Consider the following 18,323-nt stretch of genomic DNA (forward strand, 5'->3'; position numbering starts at 1 on the left):
AATGTTCCATCATCATTACAGAAAAATAATAACAATATATACACACTGGAGTACAATGCTTTATAATGTTCCATCATCATTACAGAAAAATAATAACAATATATACACACTGGAGTACAATGCTTTATAATGTTCCATCATCATTACAAAAATCCAAGAAACACATGGTCTTGAGGATATTCTTTATGACTGATTATTTCAGTTTTACATGCAGATTTTGACCAAAAAATACATGGTCTTTTTAACAGTTTTCAGTTTGGACAGAATACTGAAAACTACGGTTTGGACAGAATTCCTAACACTTTGGTCTTCTAGTTACAAAACAAAACTGACATAATTCTAGATGCCATAACTGAATTTTTGACAGTAGATCAAGTTTTTGATAGTAGCTCCTAACTGTACCTAACTGAATTTTTTGACAGTAGCTCAAGTTTTTGATAGTAGCTCAAGTTTTTGACAGTAGCTCCAAACAGTAGCTCCTAACTGAATTTTATGCTTAATGGGAAGGCTGACTTACTTAAGTGGCAAGATGATACAATTTGTGTAACATAACAATATATGCATCTTAATATGACACCATTTCCAAACAGAAATAGTATCCCATGTTTCCATCTTAATACCAGAAAGAATAACATAAAAAAACTTGAGCTACTGTCATAGCTGACGACTTTCCGTGTCCTGCTTCGCCTCATCATCATCATCATCATTAGCGTGAAGCTCCTCCCTGGTGCCCATTGATTTCAAGTCTGCCCTTGCTTTCGGCCCATCTTTGGTCCTCTCTGGCATGTTGAGTAGGGTACCAAGCAGACTCTCGCACACGTTCTTCGTGATATGCATGACATCAAGGCTGTGAGGCACACGGTGGATCTTCCAGTATGACAAGTCCCAGAAAACAGACCTCATTTTCCATACCTTCAGCATCGGCTCTGGCGCCTTTCACTTCTTTCCCGGCTCTGGTGCCTTTTTCTTCTTTCCCGGCAGTGGGCAATCTTTCCAATTTTTTAACAGCTGGTCTATTTCCTCGCCGCTCCTCGTACACAGGCGTCTTCGGGGTTCGGTTTCACCATCGAACAGATCCTTGCGTTTCCTCCACGGGTCATCATCGCAAAGCCACCTTCGATGTCCAATGAACACGGTTTTCGAAGACCCTGGATCTCTATCTAGCTGGCGATACGTTGTTTCATCCATGCACCTAACGCATCCAAAAAATCCGTGGACCACCTGCCCCGCGAGATATCCGTAACCGAGATAGTCGTGCACCATCGTGAGCAGTGCGGCTCTCATAGGGAAATATTCTTTCTCTATGGCATCCCATGTATTGGCTGGCGTTTTCCACATCGTGTCTAGCTCCTCTTTCAGCAGCCCCAGATACAGATTGATGTCGTTCCCTGGTTGTTTCGGCCCTTCAATTAGCATACTCATGTGAATGTACTTCCTCTTCATGCACAACCAGGAGGGAAGGTTGTACATCCACACAAACACAGGCCAGGTGCTATGTGTGCTTCTCTAGCTGCCAAACGGGTTGACTCCATCGGTGCTCGCGCCCAGCACGATGTTCCTTGGATCCTTCCCAAATTCTGGGTGTTCGAAGTTCAACGCTTGCCACTGGCTCACATCCTTTGGGTGACTCAGCATCTTGTCCTTTTTATTTATCTCCGGATCATTTGCGTCATCTTCTCGCTTCTTCTCCTCCCTATCTGCGTGCCAATGCAGGAGCTTTGCTACCTTAGGGTCCGCGAAATACCGCTGCAGACGAGGAGTGATCAGAAAGTACTGATGAAGCTATGTACCTCGGGTAGGGTCATGGACCTGTCCAAACTACCCTCCCCAAGGACATCTCTAGAAGAAACCACCTGTCAATCGACTCAGAAGTGTTCCACTCGATGGACTCGAAGACACTCGACCATGAAGCCAACCACTCGACAGCCAGGAGATCTAAAGTCACTCTGCACGCAAACGGTCGGTCATTGAGTAGCTTTTATGGTCATAATAGCACTTTATTTGTGGCGTTACCAGTAGCGCCCGGTCTTAATGTACCTTAAACCCTACATAACTGAGGGTCGGAGGGGTTTGGAGAACTCTATATAAGCCACCCCCCTCGTCAGTGTAAAGGGTTCGCACCCCTGTAACTCATATACACATAATCCAGTCGACCGCCTCCGGGCTCCAAGACGTAGGGCTGTTACTTCCTCCGAGAAGGGCCTGAACTCGTAAACCTCCTACGTATACAACTACTCCATAGCTAGGATCTTGCCTCTTCATACCTACCCCCCTACACTATTGTCAGACTTAGAACCACGATAGTTGGCGCCCACCGTGGGGCAGGTGTCTTAGCGACTTATTGGAGAAGTTGCGATTTTTCCGATCTCCTTCATCATGGTTTCAGGCGGAGTTTTGGTTGAGGGCCGCGAGATCCGTCTCGGCGTGCTCACGTTCGTCGCCGATGACTCTGCTTGGCTTCAGGATGCTCCGCTCGACATCGACGCGCTCCCTGTCCGCGGGGCGACGCAATTTTGCGCGTCCGTCCGCGGCGTCCTCCTGCGGCAACCGTCGACCCAGTATTGGTCGGCCCCTGTGTCGTCCTCCCTCCCTGTTTCCCACCGGCGCAAGCATTCCGGTCGGTCGAGGCTTCAGCAGTGGGTGAAGCACGCGGTGGCTCGCCAGTCGGCCACCCCCTAAGTCGCGGCGATCGAGCCCGACGAATCTCTCTACGGCCTGTTCGACCTGTCGACTGGCTCCGCAGAGACTGCATCCGAGTGCGACAGCAGTGATCCAGTGGCAGAGGTTCTGATGGTTAATGGACCATGTAGTCCTCCCGGCTTTCCCCGCACCGACGGAGGTGACGACGGAGGCGATCCATTACATGCCCACGAAGAGTATCTCCCCGAGCCCCTCACTTCACTGCAGAGGGAAGAACTTCGCCGCCGGAACATGGATGCGCTGCACACTCCTATCATTGGAGAAACCCCCAAGGCTCATTCCTTAGAGGACGCGCTCTTGGCCAACTTGGCTGAGCGCACTCAACTGGAGAACCTTCAGCGAGCACTCGACGAGCGTGCGCGACAAAGGGTTCTAGAATCCAGTCGACGTCAACTCTTTCCACCACCGACTCAGGTATATCGAACTCCGATTCAGAATTTAGCACCTGCAGCCCGTATAGCAGAGTCGGTTCAGCCTTCCCACTCAGAGGCTGGCAGAGGCTTGTTACAGATCAGAGCGTTACTCCGAGCAACAAGATATCAAAATTCAGCTGTATCGCAGTCGTGGAATAGGATTCACAGCAGATCCGTCGCTGCAAATACAGTCCAGTCGGCCCATAGCCCAAGATCGCCCCTGAGGCGTGAGGGACGTGGAGACCAGCGTGATCAGTACAAGAACCATGAGCAGTATGATCACCGACTCGATCGTGATGATCGACGTCGAGTGCCCACCCCTCCCCCAAGGATTGGATCATACGCGCCTCGACAGCAGGATGATAGACGCCATCACAGTGTTGGGCGAAGGATTCCAATCGACCCCAGGGAACCAGGCTTTGATGCGAGATCCATTATCATTCAAGGTTTGGTCGACAGGAACAGAGCTCACCGAGATGGTCATGATAGAGATGTACCCACCAGCAGCAGAGTACATGTCTCAGGACCAGAGTGTTTCAGCAGAGCCATCAGGGCCGCAGCGATTCCTCCCAACTTCAGGTTGGCGACTGGAGTCAGTAAGTTCACTGGTGAGTCCAAGCTTGATACTTGGCTTGAAGACTACCGAGTGGCTGTTCAAATTGGCGGCAGCAATGATGAAGTGGCCATGAAACACCTGCCTCTTGGGCTCGGCCAGAGCATGGTTGAATCAGTTGGCACCCAACAGCATTTACACTTGGGAAGATCTTGCCCGAGTGTTTGTCAGAACATTTGAAGGAACTTGCAAGCAACCAGCAGGGTTGACAGAGCTGCAATCTTGTGTGCAGAAGTCGAATGAAACTTTGAGGGATTACATCCAGAGATGGATCACGGTGCATCACACGGTAGAGAATGTATCTGATCACCAGGCAGCCTGTGCCTTCAAGGAAGGCGTTAAGTACAGAGAGCTAAACCTAAAATTCGATCGAACCGGAGACATGTCTCTGAGTCGAATGATGGAGATTGCCACCAAGTATGCCGATGGTGAAGAAGAGGATCGGCTCCGGAGTGGCAAGCACAAGTCAGCCACCCACGAAACCGGAGGCGGGAACTCCAGTCGGAAGCAGAAGCGGAAAGCCGAGCCAGCTGCTCCTGGAGAAGCCTTGGTCGTGACTCAAGGTAAGTTTAAAGGGAAGCCCAAAGGGTCTTGGAAGCCTAAGAAGGTGAAGGACAAGGAAGGGAATGACGTGATGGATTTACTGTGCCACATCAACACGAAGAAAGATGAGGAGGGTAAACTCATTTACTCGAAACATACCACTCGACAGTGTCGGCTCTTGATCCAGTAATTCCAGGGGAAACAGCCCAAAGATAAGGAAAAGGAGTCGGACAAAGTTGAGGACAAAGAAGATAGCGATGATGGATATCCCCAGGTCAATTCCACCCTGATGATTTTTGTTGATGTTGAAAGCAAAAGTCGATTGAAAGTTATCAACCGAGAAGTGAATATGGTTGCTCCGGCAACACCTAGTTATTTGAAATGGTCTCAGACTGCCATCACATTCGACCAGTCCGATCATCCGACACACATAGCCACCCCTGGGAGGCAAGCTTTACTGGTCGACCCAGTCGTCGAAGGCACTCGACTGACTATAGTTTTGATGGATGGCGGCAGTGGCCTAAATATACTATATGCAGAGACGTTGAAAGGGACGGGCATTCCGATGTCCAGACTCAGTACCAGCAACATGAGTTTCCATGGAGTCATTCCTGGAAAGAAGGCTGAGTCACTCGGCCAAATTGCTCTTTATGTGGTTTTCGGTGATTCCAAGAATTACTGCAAAGAAAAGTTGACGTTTGAAGTTGTGGATTTCCAGAGTGCTTATCACGTTATTTTGGGTAGGCCAGCTTACGCACGTTTCATGGCTCGACCATGTTATGTGTACCTCAAATTGAAGATGCCTGGTCCCAAAGGTGTGATCACTATTACTGGCAATCGGAAGAAGGCGAAAGAGTGCTTTCAGAAAGGCTCAAAGATCGCCGATGCTCAGATGGTAGTGGTAGAGCTGCAGGAATACCAGAAAACTGCTGACCCGTCAATCGGGCCTGCCCGAAAGATCATTTTCCTCTCCCACGCATCGACCAAATAGTCGACTCGACTGCGGGATGTGAGCGTCTGTCTTTTTTAGACGCCTATTCAGGTTACCATCAGATCCGTCTGTATGGACCCGATGAGATCAAAACAGCTTTCATCACTCCATTCGGGTGCTTCTGTTATGTCACCATGCCATTCGGCCTCAAGAATGCCGGAGCCACGTTCATGAGGATGATTCAGAAGTGTTTGCTCACTCAAATCAGTCGGAATGTGGAAGCATACATGGATGATATTGTGGTCAAGTCACAGAAAGGTTCTGACCTACTGACTGACCTTGCTGAGACATTTAACCTAAGGAGGTATGATATCAAGCTTAATCCATCAAAGTGCACATTCAGAGTTCCTGGCGGAAAGTTACTCGGTTTTCTCGTTTCCGAACGAGGAATCGACGCCAATCCAGAAAAAGTTGGTACTATACTCCGAATGAAATGTCCTGTGCATGTGCACGATGTCCATAAGCTTACTGGTTGCTTAGCCGCTTTAAGTCGATTCATCTCTCGTCTCGGTGAAAAGGCATTGCCTCTTTACCGAATGATGAAGAAGTCAGACAAGTTCGAGTGGACTCTTGAAGCTGATGCAGCGTTTGCAGAGCTAAAAGCCCTGCTCTCCACCCAGTCGGTGCTTGCTGCCCCAATCAGCAAAGAGCCTTTGCTGCTTTACATCGCAGCCACGGGACAAGTCGTCAGTACAGTACTTACGGTCGAGCGGGAAGAAGAAGGAAAAGCCTTTAAAGTTCAGCGCCCAGTATATTATGTTTCCGAAGTTTTGACCCCATCAAAGCAAAGATACCCTCATTATCAGAAGCTTGTATATGGGATTTATATGACCACGAAGAAGGTTGCTCATTACTTCTCTGACCATTCCATTACAGTCGTCAGCAACGCTCCATTGTCAGAGATTCTGCACAGCAGAGATGCAACTGGTCGAGTGGCAAAATGGGCGATTGAACTCCTTCCCCTAGATATCATGTTTGAGGCAAAGAAAGTCATCAAGTCCCAAGCAATAGCAGATTTCATTGCAGAGTGGACTGAACAGCAACTGCCGACTCAAGTTCACTCGGGCACTGGACCATGTTCTTTGATGGTTCTAAGATGCTGAATGGTTCTGGTGCTGGGGTAGTGTTGGTTTCCCCCTGAGGAGATAAACTCAGATATGTGCTCCAGATTCACTTTGATTCCTCCAATAACGAAGCACAATATGAAGCACTTTTGTATGGGTTGCGGATGGCCATTTCACTCAGCGTCCGTTGCCTCATGGTCTATGGCGACTCAGATTTGGTGGTTAATCAAGTGATGAAGGAGTGGGACGTCAGAAGTCTGGCCATGACTGGTTATTGCAATGCAGTGAGAAAGCTAGAAAAGAAATTCGAGGGGTTAGAGCTTCATCATATACCCCGACTGGAAAATCAAGCAGCTGATGATTTGGCAAAAATAGGTTCCAAGAGAGAAGCTGTTCCCAGTAATGTGTTTTTGGAACACATCCACACACCATCAGTTCAAGAGGATCCTTTCACCGAAGAAGCCCCGCAGCCAAAAAGTGCCACGGATCCGACTGAAGTTGAAGTTCCAGCTGTGATCGACCTGATCATGGAAGTTTTGGTCATCACTTCCGACTGGACGGAGCCGTACATCACGTATATCCTAAGGCAAGAGCTCCCAGAGAATGAAGAAGAGGCTCGACAGATCGTCCGATGATCTAAGGCCTTTACTGTGATAAAGGGATAGTTGTACAGGGAAAGCGCGACTGGAGTCAGTTAGAAATGTATAACACCAGAAGAAGGTCAGATAATCCTTGACGATATCCACTCGGGGACCTGTGGTCATCATGCATCCTCTCGGACCATTGTGGCTAAAGCATACCGAGCAGGGTTTTACTGGCCAAGAGCAAATGAAATGGCGAAGGAGATAGTCAACAAGTGTGAAGGATGTCAGTTCTATTCCAATATGTCACACAAACCCGCCTCAGCCTTGAAGACCATTCCACTCGTCTGGCCCTTCGCTGTTTGGGGATTAGATATGGTTGGACCATTGAGAACTGGCAGGAGCGGCTTCACCCATGTACTGGTGGCAGTCGACAAGTTCACTAAGTCGATTGAAGCTAAGCCTATCAAGTATCTTGATGCCTACACTGCTACAGCTTCATCAGAGAGTTGATATTCAGATATGGAGTTCCGCACAACATCATCACTGATAATGGGTCAAACTTCGATTCCGACAAATTCAGAGCCTTTTGCGCTTCTCAAGGCATGCGGGTCGACTACGCTTCCGTCACTCACCCCCAGTCGAATGGACAAGCAGAAAGAGCAAATGGCCTAATTCTCAAAGGACTGAAATCCCGGTTGATGCGTGATCTCAAGCACGCAGCAAGCGCGTGGGTCGACGAACTTCCTTCAGTTCTTTGGGGATTGAGGACCACTCCTAATCGGTCAGCTGGGTGAACTCCATTCTTTCTGGTCTATGGAGCTGAAGTAGTTCTGCCAAGTGACCTGCTTCACAATGCACCCCGAGTCGAGCTCTACTCTGAAGATGAAGCAGAACAAGCCCGACAGGACGCAGTCGACCTTCTAGAAGACGAAAGAGAGATGGCCTTGATCCGATCGACTATCTATCAGCAGGACTTGCGTCGATTCCATGCGAGAAACGTGAAGAGTCGAGCCTTCCAAGAAGGAGACTTGGTCCTCCGAGTGGATCAACAGAAACCGCACAAGCTCGCTCCTACTTGGGAAGGCCCCTTCATCGTCACCAAAGTTCTCCACAATGGAGCGTACCGTCTTTACAATGTCGATTGCCAGATTGATGAGCCACGAGCTTGGAATGTGGAGCTGCTCCGCCCCTTTTATACTTAAGTACTCACTCGGATGAGATGTAATAAAAAGTACCTCTGTAGTTTGTTTATCAAAGACAAGAGTGTTATAATTTTCCCAGTGATTGTTGTTGCTTTTGTTTACGTGAGAAATCCCCCAGTGGGTGGCTTAGCTGCGAATCCGTTTCGCCTCAGTTTGTAAAAAAAATTCCTACCGAGTGACGAGCAAGCCTCTCACTCGGGGGCTTAGCTGTGAATCCATTTCGCCTATGTATTTAAAAATCCTACCAAGTGGAGAGCAAACCTCCCACTCGGGGGCTTAGCTGCAGTCCAGTACTCGCCTAAGTATTTAAAAATCCTACCGAGTGGAGAGCAACTCTCCCACTCGGGGGCTTAGCTGCAGTCCCGTACTCGCCTAAGTATTTGAAAATCCTACCGAGTGAAGAGCAAACCTCCCACTCGGGGGCTTAGCTGCGGTCCAGTACTCGCCTAAGTATTTGAAAATCCTACCGAGTGGAGAGCAACCCTCCCACTCAGGGGCTTAGCTGCAGTCCAGTACTCGCCTAAGTATTTAAAAATCCTACCGAGTGGAGAGCAACTCTCCCACTCGGGGGCTTAGCTGCAGTCTAGTACTCGCCTAAGTATTTGAAAATCCAACCGAGTGGAGAGCAACCCTCCCACTCGGGGGCTTAGCTGCAGTCCAGTACTCGCCTAAGTATTTAAAAATCCTGCTAAGGGAAGAGCAAACCTCCCACTCGGAGGCTTAGCTGCAGTCCAGTACTCTCCTAAGTATTTGAAAATCCTACCGAGTGGAGAGCAACCCTCCCACTCGGGGGCTTAGCTGCAATCCAGTACTCGCCTAAGTATTTAAAAATCCTACCGAGTGAAGAGCAAACCTCCCACTCGGGGGCTTAGCTGCGGTCCAGTACTCGCCTAAGTATTTGAAAATCCTACCAAGTGGAGAGCAACCCTCCCACTCGGCGGCTTAGCTGCAGTCCAGTACTCGCCTAAGTATTTAAAAATCCTACCGAGTGGAGAGCAAGTCTCCCACTCGGGGGCTTAGCTGCAGTCCAGTACTCGCCTAAGTATTTGAAAATCCTACCAAGTGGAGAGCAACCCTCCCACTCGGGGGCTTAGCTGCAGTCCAGTACTCGCCTAAGTATTTAAAAGTCCACCGAGTGAAGAGCAAACCTCCCACTCTGAGGCTTAGCTGCAGTCCAGTATTCGCCAAAGTATTTGAAAACCCTATCGAGTGGAGAGCAACCCTCCCACTCGGAGGCTTAGCTGCAGTCCAGTACTCGCCTAAGTATTTAAAAATCCTACCGAGTGGAGAGAAACCCTCCCACTCGGAGGCTTAGTTCCAATCCAAGTACTCGCCTAAGTATGAAATCCATTCCGATCCGCAAGGACGACGAGGTGCAGGTCGACTGCCGCCTTCACCTTCGGAGCTACGCCACAAATACAATGTGCGCTTCATTCCGATCCGCAAGGACGATGAGGTGCAGGTCGACTGCCGCCTTCTACTTCGGATCTATGCCACAAATACAATGTGCGCTCCATTCTGATCCACAAGGACGACGAGGTGCAGGTCGACTGCCGCCTTCACCTTCGGAGCTACGCCACAAATACAACGTGTGCTTCATTCCGAACTGCAAGGACGATGAGGTGCAGGTCGACTGCCACCTTCTCCTTCGAAGCTACACCACAAATACAATGTGCGCTCCATTCCGATCCGCAAGGACAACGAGGTGCAGGTCGACTGCTACCTTCTCCTTCGGAGCTACGCCACAAATACAACATGCGCTCTACAAGGACGACGAGGTGTAGGTCAACTGCTGCCTTCTCCTTAAGAGCTACGCCACAAATACAACGTGCGCTCCATCCCGATCCGCAAGGACGCAGGTCGACTGCAATTTGTGCTCCATCCCTACCTACAAGAGCAATGAAGTGCAGGTCGACTGGATTTTCCACCTCAGAGCTGCGTCTCAAGCACTAAAGTATTTTCCGAGTGAAGAACAAAGTTCGCTCGAAGGCAAATGCAAGCATATTCAACGATAAGCCAAGTTCAAATAACATCCTACGGATTCAGAAGTGCTCAGGCGTCAAGCCTGTAAAAGTTTATCGGTTACAAAACCACTCGGCATTCCGAGGCAAATTTAAGGTGAAGCATGGAAGTTTTTTTACTCCTCAGGTGGAGGACTGGAGGGCGCGACAAACTATTCCAAGTCAATTCCGTCAGCAATCCGATTGGCAGCAGCAATGAAGGTCTCCATGAAAGATTGGAACTCGTGCTTCTTGGTATTGGCAACTTTGATGGACGCCAGCTTTTCCTCTCGCGCATCCTTGCAGTGAACGCGGACCAGGGACAGGGCAACGTTAGCGTCGCACCTTGCAGAAGACTTCTTCCATTCTTGCACTCGACCTGGAACTTCATTCAGTCGAGTCATTAGAGACTCGAGGTCATTTTGAAGCGTCGCTCCTGGCCAGAGTGTCGTATCGATTTGCGACGCCGCAACCTTCAGTCGAGCAAGGTAGTCAACTACACCAGCAAGATGAGACTCCAGTCGGAGCACGTTCATAGCAGTTTCATCCTTCATAAGAGAGTTAATGGGGTCCAAGCTTGTCTCCACTCGACTGGTCTCCTCCTCGAAGTTTTGGCAGAATTCTGTAAACACAATTCAAAGATAAACCAGTAGTTCTACGATAAGTTGATGATAACAAGTCAGTCGGGTAGGAGAGATTACCCTCAAGCATGATGAATAACTTCTTGGCGCGCTCTCCCAGATAAGCCTCCAGATCGTTCCTCTTCCCCACTAGTTCACTAGCCTCGTCATTCAAAGCTATCTTATCATTCTTCAGACGGCTGACCTCCTTGTTGTCCGCGTCAAGAGCAGCTTTCAGATTGGCGTTCTCCTCTTCAAGTTTACCAACTGAAGCCAGTTTTTCTTCCGCAAGCTTCGTTTTGTCCAAAGCCGCCTTCTGCGCCTCGGCAAGGTCATGGTCCTTCTTCTTCAGAGCCTCCTTCATTTTATCTGCAAAATGACAATGAGATCAGAATTAGGAATGGGCAGAAAAGATAAAGATAGTCGTCAAGTTCTCACCAGCCATACCTTTTGCTTCGTCTTTCGCCTTCTGAAAGTTCTCCTGAACAAGCTTCAAGTCAAGGTCAAGCTGGATCTGTTTGTTTTCCAATTCAGTATAGCGAGCCACAAGCTCGCAAGATTTTTGCGAAGGGTCAGTCGACAGACATCAAAGATAGGTTGCTTCCGAGTGACTAAGAGAAAAATCGTAACATTTCTAAGACTACAGCCAAATCAAAATATTCAACAGTAGTCTCAGGGACTACACCCAGTGGGTGCACTCAGCGTGCCCCCACTGGTTCTACCGACTTGGTCCGATCAGTCGGCCGAAAGAGACAAAGAGGTTATGATCCTAAAACTATAGCACTATAGCTAACTGCCAACAGTCAGCCATGGCCTCATCATGATCTACCAAAAAAACACAGGTTCTTCAGACCTTAGTCAACTGCCAGCAGTCGACCATTGTCTCGGGGACCACACCCAGTGGGTGCACTCAGCGTGCCCCCACTGGTTCCAAGATTCCATTCGACATGGTCCGACCAGACCGAGTGAAGAAGTTAGAGTGAAGAAATTCAAAATACAAAGACTACAGTCGACTGCCAGCAGTCCACCATAGTCTCGGGGACTACACCCAGTGGGTGCACTCAGCATGCCCCCACCAATCCAAAAATTCAATCGACACACCCAGTGGGTGTACAGATACAAAGATCTTCAGAAAGAAAGTCTTCAGATAGCATATCCTAACAGAACAAGCGGTCACCAACTAACCTAGAAGTTGCTCTGAAGGGCTGAGCTAGCATCATAGGCCACTTGGCTGGCTTCCCGAATCTCCTTCACCTGCTCCATCATGATCCCCGCCTGGCGTATAGCCTCCTTAGCAGCACCCACTTGGTCCTCTGGGACGTGGTGTGTGGCGAAAAGGTAGGGCGGGTCAGCAGTCGACGACGAAGGCCGAACACTTGTCAGCGGCACAGCGAAGGACACGGAATTCTGTGTGATATTGCCACCCTCTTGAACTGGTGTCTCAGGCACTGATGCAATCTGAGTAGTCTTGCCAGCCGGCGCCTTTCTATTCCTCCTCAGCCTCAGTGGCGCCTCGGCGTCATCATCAGGGAGATCAATGACATGAGGAGGAGCTACAGGAAAAATCCAAAGTTAAAAACGAAAATCCAATCGACCAAAAGTGAAGCTACAGAAATCGTACCAAGGTTGGAGGTGACAGCGTCTTCCATTTCCTGGTCTTCGTTCCTGGCGGAGGTCTCAGAGGTAGCAGCACTGCAGATTTCAGAAACCAGCAGGTTATTCAATGAGTCGACCAAGAGTCTTTCCATGCTAAACGAGAAAACACAAGTTCTGCTGTTACCCGGAAATGGTGGGAATGGTCATTTCATCTTGGGCAAGGCCTTCGGCGGCTTTGATGACGCCGCCCGCGGATGCTTCAGCGCTTTTTCAGTCTGCGCCGGAGAAGCCGTCCGAGGGCGTTTTGATGATTGCCCAATAGGTGCAGCCGCTTTGTGATGACCCACAAGTATAGGGGATCTATCGTCGTCCTTTCGATAAGTAAGAGTGTCGAACCCAACGAGGAGCAGAAGGAAATGATAAGCGGTTTTTAGCAAGGTATTCTCTGCAAGTACTGAAATAAGTGGTAACAGATAGTTTTGTGATAGGATAAATTGTAACGAGCAACAAGTAACAAAAGTAAATAAAGTGCAGCAAGGTGGCCCAACCCTTTTTGTAGCAAAGGACAAGCCTGGACAAACTCTTATAATAGGAAAAGCGCTCCCGAGGACTCATGGGAATATCGTCAAGCTAGTTTTCATCACGCTCATATGATTTGCGTTCGGTACTTTGATAATTTGATATGTGGGTGGACCGGTGCTTGGGTACTGCCCTTACTTGGACAAGCATCCCACTTATGATTAACCTCTATTGCAAGCATCCGCAACTACAACAAAAGTATTAAGGTAAACCTAACCATAACATGAAACATATGGATCCAAATCAGCCCCTTACGAAGCAACACATAAACTAGGGTTTAAGCTTTTGTCACTCTAGCAACCCATCATCTACTTATTACTTCCCAATGCCTTTCTCTAGGCCCAAATAATGGTGAAGTGTTATGTAGTCGATGTTCACATAACACCACTAGAGATTAGACAACATACATCTTATCAAAATATCGAACGAATACCAAATTCACATGACTACTAATAGCAAGACTTCTCCCTTGTCCTCGGGAACAAACGTAACCACTCACAAAGCGTATTCATGTTCATAATCAGAGGGGTAATACTGTGCATAAAGGATCTGAACATATGATCTTCCACCAAATAAACCAACTAGCATCAACTACAAGGAGTAATCAACACTACTAGCAACCTACTAGCACCAATCCCGGACTTGGAGACAAGAATTGGATACAAGAGATGAACTAGGGTTTGGAGATGAGATGGTGCTGGTGAAGATGTTGACAGAGATTGCCCTCTCCCGATGAGAGGAGCGTTGGTGATGACGATGGTGATGATTTCCCCCTCCCGGAGGGAAGTGTCCCCGGCAGAACAGCTCTGCCGGAGCCCTAGATTGGTTCCGCCAAGGTTCCGCCTCGTGGCGGCGGAGTCTCGTCCCGAAAGGTTGCTTGCTATTTTTTCTCATCCAAAGACTTCATATGGGAGAAGATGGACATCAGAGAGCCACCAGGGGGCCCACGAGGTAGGGGGGCGCGCCCAGGGGGGGCGCCTCCCACCCTCATGAGCAGGGTGTGGGCCCCCTGGCCTTCATCTTTAGCGACGATTTTTCTTTATTTATTCTAAGATATTCCGTGGAGTTTCAGGACTTTTGGAGTTGCGCAGAATAGTCCTTCAATATTTGCTCCTTTTCCAGCCCAGAATTCCAGCTGCCGGCATTCTCCCTCTTTATGTAAACCTTGTAAAATAAGAGAGAATAGCCATAAGTATTGTGACATAACGTGAAATAACAGCCCATAGTGCAATAAATATTGACATAAAAGCATGATGCAAAATGGACGTATCAACTCCCCCAAGCTTAGACCTCGCTTGTCCTCAAGCAAAAAGCCGATAACAATAAATATGTCCTCATGTTTAGAGGTAGAGGCGTCGATAAAAATAAAATACGGACATGAAGGCATCATGATTGCTTCATAACAGCAACATATATAAACTTTTGTCATATGAGTACTTATGATCTAGTGATGATCTTTTCACAAAGCCAAAATATGAATCAGAAACTTTATTGGGCACCAACAATTATAATCTCAGTCATTGAAGCAATTGCAATTTATCATAACATCGGAAAGAGTCTATGTCAGAGCTTAAAAGCAAGTCCACATACTCAACTATCACTTAGTCCTTCATAATTGCTAGCACTCACGCGATACTTTGTGGTTACGGAGTTTTAATCGGACATAGAGAAAGATAGGGGCTTATAGTTTTTGCCCCACAACCTTTATCTCAAGGGTAATGTCAACAATAATAATTCACGCTCCCCCACATCCAATTAGATATATATATCATGTTCTTTCCAACATGCTGAGCTTGCCAAAGGATAAAATGAAAAAGGAAGGTGAAGATCACCGTGACTCTTGCATAAAGTAGAGGATAATAATAAAAGATAGGCCCTTTGCAGAGGGAAGCAGAGGTTGTCATGTGTGTTTAGGGTTGATGCACAAAATCTTAATGCAAAAGAATGTCACTTTATATTGCCCCTTGCATGTGAACCTTTATTATGCAGTCCGTCGCTTTTATTGCGTCCACAACAAGTTTGTACAAAGCTTATTTCTCTGCACTAATAAGTCATTCATATTTAGATAGCAATTTTTTATTGCTTGCACCGATGACAACTTACTTGAAGGATATTACTCAATCCATAGGTAGATATGGTGGACTCTCATGGCAAAACTGGTTTAAGGGTATTTGGAAGCACAAGTAGTATTTCTACTTAGTGCTGAGAATTGGCTAGCATGAGGGGGAAAGGCAAGCTCAACACGGTAGAGGAACCATGACAACATACTTTATATCAAATGTAAGAAAACATAACTCATTATGTTGTCTTCCTTGTCCAACATCAACTCTTTAGCATGTCATATTTTAATGAGTGCTCCCAATCATAAAAGATGTCAATGATAATATATCTATATGTGATACCTCTCTTTCCTTATTACTTCCTATTAATTGCAACGATGACCAAAGCTATATTTGCCAACTCCCAACAACTTTAGATCATCATACTCTTTCTATGTGAAGTAATTACTTTCAATAAGATCAATATGAACTCTTGACTCTTTTTATTCTTTTTCTTCTAATCACCCAAGATCATGGCAAATACTCAAGCCCTTGATTCAACACTAATCTTTATTATATAGCTCGCGGACTCGATTACAAATAAGGAACATAAAGCAAAATTCGAAACTAGATCATGCCATGACTTTATTCTACTAAATCAGGATACTACTAATAAGATCAAACTAAGAAAACGGTAAAGATAGGAGTTGTGATGGTGATACGATACCAGGGCACCTCCCCCAAGCTTGGCAGTTGCCAAGGGGGGTGCCCATACCCATGTGATTATGTCCTCAGAGGTGATGGAGGTGGTGATGATGATGGTGGATAATCGCACATCGAGCGTAAAAGTTCCTCCAACTTGCGGATAATGTTCTTGAGCCCGGCAATATGGTCCTTCAACAAAATATTCTCCTGTGTAAGATACTTGTTCTGTATATGTGGGCTAACTCAATCATCTGGAAAGCTTCAATCTCTATTAGAGTGAAAAGGTTAGGTAAAGGTTGAGGGATGTCTTTTTCTTTCACCACCGGAGCTTGAACCTCCATAGCCTTCTTGATCCTTTCATCCTTGTTGATCTCTTCTGTTTCCTCTCTTTTCAACCCTATCTTTAATAGCCAAGCATCCTTGTCTTCATTGTTGGAGAAGAGAGAAGTCATGGTGCTCTAGATCTGCGACAGAAATAGCTCGAAACGAAAACAGAGGATAATTGCGTGATACGAGAGTCAAAACCTCCGGGAGTATATATAATGAATTTTTACCGACCAAAATACGTATCGTGCAAGGAAATGGAGTCTGGAGGGCACACGAGGTGCTCACGAGGTAGGGGGGCACGCCCAGGGGGGTAGGGCGCGCCCTCCACCCTCGTGGAGGCCTCGTGTCCTCCCCGGACTGCTACTTATTTTTCTATTTTTCTAAATATTCCAAAACGGAGAAATATTGCCTTAAAATTGTTTTGGAGTCAGTTTACTTACCGTACCACATACCTATCCCTTTTCGGAGTCTGGAACGTTCTGGAAAGTGTCCTTTATGTATTCCTCCGGGGTTACGGTTTCAATAATATTAGTTTCAACATTTATAGGATTACCTGAGATATAGTGTTTGATCCTTTGACCGTTTACCACCTTCGGATTTGTGCCTGCGAAGTTGTTGATTTTTATGGCACCAGAACGATAGACCTCCTCGATAACATAAGGACCTTCCCATTTGGAGAGAAGTTTTCTTGCAAAAAATCTTAAACGAGAGTTGTATAGCAATACATAATTGCCTACATTAAACTCACGTTTTTGTATCCTTTTGTCATGCCACCTTTTGACTTTTTCCTTAAACAACTTGGCATTTTCATAAGCTTGGGTTATCCATTCATCAAGTGAGCTAATATCAAATAACCTCTTCTCACCGGCGAGTTTGAAATCATAGTTGAGCTCCTTAATAGCCCAATATGCCTTATGTTCTAGTTCGAGAGGTAAATGACATGTCTTTCCGTAAACCATTTTATACGGAGACATACCCATAGGATTTTTATATGCAGTTCTATAGGCCCATAATGCATCATCAAGTTTTTTGGACCAATTCTTCCTAGACCTATTGACAGTCTTTTGCAAAATTAATTTGAGCTCTCTATTGCTCAATTCTACCTGACCACTAGACTGCGGGTGATATGGAGATGCAATCCTATGATTAACGTCGTATCTAGCAAGCATCTTACGGAAAGCACCATGAATAAAATGTGAAACACCATCGGTCATTAAGTATCTAGGGACTCCAAACCTCGGAAAAATAACTTCCTTAAGCATTTTAATAGAAGTGTTATGATCAGCACTACTAGTTGGAATAGCTTCTACCCACTTAGTAACGTAATCAACAGCAACTAGAATATGAGTGTAACCATTAGAGGCAGGAAAAGGTCCCATGTAATCAAAGCCCCAAACATCAAATGGCTCAATAACAAGTGAATAATTCATAGGCATTTCTTGACGTCTACTAATATTGCCAATTCTTTGACATTCATCGCAAGATAAAACAAACTTACGGGCATCCTTGAAGAGAGTAGGCCAATAAAAACCGGATTGCAATACCTTATGTGCAGTTCTATCCCCAGCGTGGTGCCCTCCATAAGCTTCGGAGTGACACTTGCGTAGGATTTGTTCCGGTTCATGCTCAGGTACACAACGTCTAATAAAACCGTCTACTCCTTCTTTATAAAGATGTGTGTCATCCCAAAAGTAATGTCGCAAGTCATAGAAAAACTTTTTCTTTTGTTGGTATGTGAAGCTAGGCGGTATAAATTTAGCAAAGATATAATTAGCATAATCAGCATACCACGGAGTGCTACGAGAAGTACTTATGACATTTAATTGCTCATCAGGAAAACTATCATCAATAGGTAGTGGGTCATCAAGAACATTCTCTAGCATAGACAAGTTATCTGCAACGGGGTTCTCATCTCCCTTTCTATCAACAATATGTAAATCAAATTCTTGAAGCAAGAGAACCCATCTAATGAGTCTAGGTTTTGCATCTTTCTTTTCCATAAGATATTTAATAGCAGCATGATCTGTATGGATAGTTACTCTAGAATCAACAATATAGGGTCTGAATTTATCACAAGCAAATACAAGCGCTAAAAGTTCCTTTTCGGTAGTAGCATAATTTCTTTGAGCATTGTCTATAGTCTTACTAGCATAATGGATAACATTCAATTTCTTATCAACTCTTCGCCCTAGAACAGCACCTACAGCATAATCGCTAGCATCACACATAATTTCAAAGGGTAAATTCCAATCAGGTGGCTGAACAACAGGTGCAGAGACTAATGCTTTCTTAAGTATTTCAAATGCTTCTACACAATCATCATCAAAGACAAATGGTACATCTTTTG

The sequence above is a fragment of the Triticum aestivum genome, chromosome 4B, assembly GCF_018294505.1.
Source record: "Triticum aestivum cultivar Chinese Spring chromosome 4B, IWGSC CS RefSeq v2.1, whole genome shotgun sequence".
In the NCBI taxonomy this organism is placed as follows: Eukaryota; Viridiplantae; Streptophyta; class Magnoliopsida; order Poales; family Poaceae; genus Triticum; species Triticum aestivum.